A 7,640-nucleotide genomic window follows, 5' to 3' on the forward strand; every position below is an offset into this window, starting at 1 on the left:
GCCTGCCTGGCTCGCCGCCTGCCTCGCCGCCTGCCTTCACCTCTGCCCCACTTCCACGCGGGCCCGGAAGCCGGGCGGGGCGGCCGTGGGGAGGCGGAGCCGCGGGGCAGAAAGAGGCCTCGCAGGCCCCAGGGCGCCGGGCGGGCCGCGGGTGAAAGGACAAAGGGAGTAAAGCGAAGCCAGGGCCGCGCCGAGGGCTCCTCTCGGTGTGTGTCCTCGGACCGGGTGAGGGCCCGGGCCCTCCCTAGCTGATGTCCTCTGCGGGCTGTGCTTGTAACCCCGGTGGCGTCCCCAGCGGGCCTGAGCCCAGCTGCGGGCCCCGGCTGGCGCTGGGGGGCTCGCGGCCCTCCTGCTTTGTGGGTGGGGAAGAGCTCAGGAGTCTGCCGGGACGCGGGTCTGGGCCAGACCGGTGGGTTCCTGTGCCGCCTGTTGCAGTGGTGTGTGGGAGAGAGGCTTGTGGGGTGTGACTTGCAGCTCCACAGGAGTGGGGGTAAGCACAGACCACCAGCAGTGAGACGGAGTGGGATTTGGAGCGGTCTTCGCATCCCGGAGCAAACGCTCCACCACATGGTGAAGCACCGCTTGTACTGAGGAAGGCACGTAAGGCCTGCCCAGTCCCGCTTGCCATCGTTAAGGAGGTCTCTGCCTTCAGAGACGCCTGCCAGTACTGCCCTCTGGTACACGGAAGGGGTCTCTGCCACCTGCATGTATACGTGGGTGATGTGTGACAGAGAGCTATGGCTCAGCCCAGAGATTCCCCCCTCTCCCACTGTTGCTGGGTACGTGGCTGCTCTGAAGAGCTCCCAAGCCCTGAGGAGTTCCTGACGAAAGACTGGCAGCTCGGGTAGGTCTTGAAGTAGTAGTAGAAGCAGTTTGATGTGACATAGCCATCAGGGCAGGAGAGGGAGGTGTGTGTCAGGCTATCTGCATCATGCAAGAGTCTCTATGTGAGGTAGAAGGTTTGGACCAGGCTTAAGGATGTAGCCTGATGCCTGCCGTCACTGCCTCCAGGCAGAGACTCGGGACCTACAGAAACCCTGTATAACCCTGACCAGATTGCAGACCATATTACTCATTTCCATCCCTATGAGGCTCCAGATGTCTTTGCTACTATAGGCCATCTGAGGACTGCAGCCTCCTATGGCTCCTTCTTCTCTTGTGGGGACTATAGACTTCAGAGCCCCATGGCCCTCCCTTTCATCAAAGGTTCCCGTCACCCATTGTTTTTTAATGCTAAACATTTGCTTGATCCTTCTCGCTGATTTGCAGGTAGGTCCAAAGGCAGCTAAGAGATTAAAATCAAGGGCAATCACATCTTCATCTAAAAATCTAATTAGTAGCCTGTGCAAAAGATCAAAGGTATAATACAATTCTTAAAAAAAAAAAAAGCCATTTAACAGGGGGTTGTAGTAATAGTTGCTATTGGATTTAAGGTTTAGTTCAGGTTTCAGTTCACAGCTTTGAGTGTAGCAAAGTCAGCGTGTGATAGAAAACACTATATAACTTGCAATCTTACAATCTCTCGATTATTCTTGCCACTGAAGCTTTGGTAATTGGGGAGTAAGAAAGACTACTATTTCATATTCTGTATCACAAATGGCAAATAGTCTGTTGTAGCTATGGGAACTGGTATGATGTTATCTAAGTTGGGCCCTAGCCAAAAATTTTCCATCCACACCTTTTAGATAACACCAAGACATTCTAATACTCTGTTCAGACTGTAGAGATGGAAGTAGGAAGGTTGTGGGGTTTTTTTCATCGTTCTTCACTATTGTACTTGTATAGGAGTATACCTAGCGTAGGTACTGTGAAAGCAAAGTAGATAAGGTAAACTGTTCACCTGCTGAATTGCTACTTAATTGTACTCTTCTGCTGTTCCTAAAAAGAAAGATTATTATCTAAATCTGTACATTTTTAGAGCAGAAAGATTAAGGACAGAAGGTGGCATAATAGGGATCACCTCATCTCCTTTCTTCACTTTCTTCATGGCCTTGGCATCAATTTTAAAATATTTTCTGTGACATAACTTGCCACGCTCAGAACAAAACGTCAGCATTGCTATACCCAGCTTATGTGAACAGGGCTTTGTTCCTTGACTTCTTTCCTCTTTCCATCTGCAGCAGTGGCACCTTCTGGTTGCTTCCCTGTTGCTACATGCCTTTGCTGCCAAAATGGCTTCCCACTACCTACCTCACTATCTTTCTTTCCCTGGGCCACTTTGTTGAGTCACTGTCCTGGTTTCAGCTGGGATGTAGTTAACTGTCTTCCTAGTAGCTGGTACAGTGCTATGTTTTGAGTTCAGTATGTGAAGAATGTTGATAACACTGATGTTTTCAGTTGTTGCTCAGTAGTGTTTAGACTACAGTCAAGGATTTTTTAGCTTCTCATGCCCAGCCAGGGCACCTGACCCAAACTGGCCAACAGTGTATTCCATACCATGGGACGTCCCATCTAGTTTAGGAACTGGGAAGTGGGGGGGGCAGGGTTTTCGCCGCTGGGGGACTGGCTGGTTGTCTGTAGGCGTGTGGTGAGCAATTGCCCTGCGCATCATTTGTACATTTCAATCCTTTTATTACTACTGTTGTCATTTTATTAGTGTTATCATTATCATTATTAGTCTCTTCTTTTCTGTTCTATTAAATCGTTCTTATCTCAACCCAGGAGTTTTACTTCTTTTCCTGATTTTCTCCCCCATCCCACTGGATGGGGGGGGGAGTGAGTGAGCAGCTGCGTGGTGCTTAGTTGCTGGCTGGGGTTAAACCACGACAGTCACTTTTTGCACTGCTATGTGCAGTTGTATGTAAAGCAGTTACTTTGTGGCTAATGCACACAAAAGGTAGCCAGGATTAATGAACTACTAAATTAGTATGTCAACCACCTATGGAGTCTTTGCTAGTCAGATGGAAAAGGGTCAGCTTTCACTGCTCCCTGTGGCAGGTGCTTGATGTTGCAATCTTCAACCTCATTTTTTCCCTTGAGATGTTATTATCTTTCCACAGTGATGTCCTTCTTCTTGATCCTTGAGCTGCTACCTGGCCCCATCTCTGCAGTCTTTACTTTTATCTGCAGTTTTACCTTACATTTCACGGCTTGACTCTATGGACTTCCTCATAGCTCTTTCTCTTAATTTAACAATTTCCTCAAAAATCTGAGCAAAGGTTATGCAGCTGTGCCATAGCAGAACTAGGCTGACAGCAGAAACAGTAGGAAAGGAGGGGAGGTTATGTTGTTTCTTTTCATGTTCACCTTTGAAGCATCCATATGGCCTTTACTTCTGCAGTTTCAACACCCTGGAAGGTCCTGGTAGTAAAACTGGGAATGTGTGTTGTGTGGCTTTAATATTTATTTCAGTAATTTTGCATTAGTGATGCTGTGAGCACATCAGCTGCAAGTCTTCCATGAATAAGCTTATAATTTCCTACATTTTTTCCAAGTCTAAGTAAAGGGATGGGTAGACAGCTTTCTGGAGAACAGAATTTCAGTTGGCAGGTTTTTTTTTTTTTTTTTTTTTTTCCCCAGCAGCAGCTTTTAGATGTTAGCAATGATATTAACCTATCTGGAGTATAATCTGCTAAAAATGTAGCCATGAGTGATACATTCCTGGGAAAAATATGACCAATGGAGAAAAAAGTTGAGTATACTCCATACTTTTCTCCATTACTTTATAGTGTCTAGATATAATGATGAAAGATTACCTTTGTGTTTATTTTTCAAGAAGCAAAGACCAGTAGTTTCCTGAACTCAGGAGCTACTGAGTCATGGTTTCCTACAGAGTTTTTGCCTGTGGTTTATTCATTTTGCTGTCTCCTAAATGCAAGATCACACCATTGTTTTTCCCTGAGTAGGAAAACTTTCAGGGACATGAGTCCATAATCCTAAAAAACCTGTAATGAATATTACGATGCATGTTACAGATGTGCTTTCTCTCTAACTGGACACTTCTTTTCATGTCCCCATTATTTTCCAAAAAGCCCAAGTTCCTACCTTGGAAAATAGATATTTTTTTTACTTTTATTATTGATGATGAGAATGATGAATGTGAACAAGCATGTGTGTGATGTAGTAATGTGTAAGGTACTGATACAGCTGCAGAAATAAGACATTCCAACTGGATCACAATGCTTAGGACACAGACATGCTGGTATCCATAGGCTGCACAAACCGTGTTTCTGTTGTGGCAATAAAATCAGCAGAGAATGACATGGCCTAGCTGTCCTACAGCCTGCCAGCTCTGTTATTGCAGGTTTGCAGATACCAAGTTATCAATGCCCTGACTTGTTAAGACTTCCATGTTCCCAGCCAGGTGTCTCAGCTGCCTGTCTGGCTGTAAGGAACCCAGCAGCTTTAATAGCAGTCTCCGTACCTACCAGTAAAGTGGATCGTTTGACTCCTGGGCTCCCTAGTCCACTTCTGCACTTATTGGTGGGCTAGTCAATGGACTATCTTAAATCTAAATTCAGTGAGTAGGCAGCCCTCTGGGGATAGCTTTGCTTTTCGCCTGGCTTCCAGGCAAGCAGTTGACCCATGTATGTGTGAAGGGAATGTGTCTGGTATGTAAGATTTACAAGTCCCTAGATATCTGAGAAGCCTCTCTGGTCCTGGACTGCCCAACTGGCAAATGCCACGCTCCTGCAGTTTACAAAGACTCATTCCATAGATTTCTAGACTGTGTGGTATAGAATATGTTTTCATTTGGGAAATACCAAAACAGCGCTGTGCTGCAAGCAGTCACTCTTTCTTTACCTTTGGCTGTATGTTCTCTGCAGGGTGGGGCTGTTGGGTGTGCTGCTATGTTTGTCCTAGTGGCAGGTCAGTACAAAAGCAGTTTTGTTGTTGCTTGTGTTTTCGATTGTACTTTTCAATCAATATTTGCCCACCTACTAAAAGGTGGTGCCACGACAATGAATAAAGCAAATGTCAAAGCTCATCATGCCCTGAAAACCTATGTCTCAAAAGCGTGATTAAAAAATAATCCAAATTTTCTTAGTATACCACATCTGTGTCCATTTTGGATTCTCCTGTACTAGAAGGATGTTGAAATACTGGAGTGAGTGTGGCAGCAGCCCCTGTGATTGTGACTGGAGTGGGTGGTGTACAAGGAGAGGCTGAGAGAAATGGTTTTGTCTTAAGAGGAGAGTGCTAAATCAGGATTTTATTAATGTCTCCACCTACCTAATGGAAAGGTATGAAGAGGATGGACAGAGCCAGATTCTTCTTGGATGTACTCAGCAAAAAGACAAAAGACTTGCAGATGAAAGGTGCAACAAGGGATTAGATAGAAAAATAGCCTCATCATGAGCATGGTCGAACACTGGAACAAGGGAGGTTATGGGAGTCTCCATCCTTGCAGATACTCGGAACTCAGAGAGGCAGTGCTTGGACTATATGATCTCTAGAGGTCCCTTTCAATGTAAATTATTCTGTGATTTATCTGATTGCTCTTTTAATCTTTTATACATCTCTTTATAGAACTAGAATTTTGTTTTCAGCTTATTCTAAATGTGAAGAGAATTCCCCAGGGAATACTTTCTTAAAACAAAATTCAGGGTGTTTTTTTCTTTTCTTACACTAAGCCATTTCTTTGCCAATAGTTCAACAAAGAAACATTCTTTTTGACTGTGGACACTCTCAAGCAGATTTTGTCTGCCATTAATTCATCAGATCACATATCTAACTTAAAATGTGTAGGTAATAAAATGAAAGCTTGTTTCTCTTGAAAATTTTACAGTCCAGGAAAATTTTGATAATGCAGAGGGATTCTTATGTATCCTTTCTTCATTGTAATAGGGTCTAAGTCAGGTCTTGGGTATAAGGCCAATAGATGGAAGTAGTGGAAAGATAAAGACAATTTAGAAATAATCTTTTCTTTTTCTTTTTTTTTAAACTGCTGTCTTGTAAAAAAGAAAAAAAAAAAGCCCCCCCCCCCAAAGACATTTCCCTGACCAGATATGGTTAGATTTTAAATAAATCCAGATTCAGCTGAATGTATTCCAAAGAAGATTATTTATTCCTTTAATAATTCTTTCTTGTGTGTGGCTTAGATATTTTTTTTCTGAACGAAAACTAGATCAGCTGAATGTGTCTTTCAAACCAGTAAGACTGCAGGTTTTTGTTTCAGTAAGAATTGTAAAATAATTCTTAAGGGCAAATTACTCCATTAGGTTAGTGCAGATGTGTCTTTTACATCCAGACCTTGGATGTAATCTCAGCATGCACCTTTCCCACTGGTTTAAGTGGGTCAAAGCTTGCAAAGAAGTCATTAAAGGATGCTTTCCTCATCAACAGGAGGATGGTGAGACTGTATGGGGTCAGCTGACTGATATAAATGAAAACTAACCTACAGGGTAAGTATTAGTTTTCAGCTTGATAAACAATGTGCTCTTACTGCATAGCTATGTAGTTGCTACTGTTGACAAGAAGACTAGGGTAGAAATTTATGCTCTGAGAACCTTGGAAGGGCAGGACTGTCTCTTTCATCATTGGGAAGATCAAACAAAGCTGACAACAAATCTGCAGCTCAATTACAGCTTTGTCTTAGGTTAGGTTTGTCTCTGAACTGTGCAGTTAATCTGCTCCTCATACTTGCCTTCCCCACAGATTTTGCAACAAAGTTAGATTTGACTTGTGACCACTACTGCAGCAGTAGCTGCCTTACTACTTCTACTAGCTTTGGACTTCATAAGCATCCTAACCACTGTGATGATTGCCAACGGGAAGTCCCTCTGGACACTGTGTGCTGAGCCTTGATACCCTCTCCAGTTCCTTTTTCTGTACGTTATCCTCTGTTCAGCAAAAGAAAGTTGTATCAGCTCTGTAGGATGCAATACAGACTTCTTTGCCTTTATTCATACAAAGGCATTAAACATTTTGATGAGAACTTTGCAGCAAAGACAACATCGATTTTGAATACTGTTATACTACTGTTGTCACCAAATATTACTGTAGGTCATCCTGTGACCAACAAATCTCACCCCATTACTGATTTTTTACAGGAATCTTGTATTTGTTTCCATACCTTATTAGCATATTTCTACTTGTGTGAGTGATCTGTGTTGGTGTCCTGGTTTTGGCTGGGATAGAGTTAATCTTCTTTCTAGTAGCTAGTATAGTGTTGTTATGTTTTGGGTTCAGTATGAGAATGTTGATAACACACTGATGTTTTCAGTTGTTGCTAAGTAGTGTTTAGACTAAGTCAAGGATTTCTCAGCTTCTCATGCCCAACCAGCAAGAAGGCTGGAGGGGCACAAGAAGTCGGGAGGGGACACAGCCAGGGCAGCTGACCCAAACTGGCCAAAGGGATATTCCATACAATGTAACGTTATGTCCAGTATATAAACTGGGGGGAATGGGGCTGGGGGTAATTGGTGCTCGGGAACTACCTGGCTGTTGGTCGGCGAGTGGTGAGCAATTGCATTCTGCATCACTTGCATATTCCAATCCTTTTATTATTATTATTGTCATTTTAATATTGCTATCATTATCATTATTATTTTCTTCCTTTCTGTTCTATTAAACTGTTCTTATCTCAACCCATGAGTTTTACTTTTTTTCCCCCCAATTCTCTCCCCCCTCCCACTGGGGGGGGGGGGGGGGGGGGGGGGGGGGGGGGGGGCGGGGGGTTCTGTTCGGGGGGGGGGGTG

Source organism: Haliaeetus leucocephalus, unplaced genomic scaffold, assembly GCF_000737465.1.
Source record: "Haliaeetus leucocephalus isolate CR32 unplaced genomic scaffold, Haliaeetus_leucocephalus-4.0 Scaffold0, whole genome shotgun sequence".
Taxonomy (NCBI): Eukaryota; Metazoa; Chordata; class Aves; order Accipitriformes; family Accipitridae; genus Haliaeetus; species Haliaeetus leucocephalus.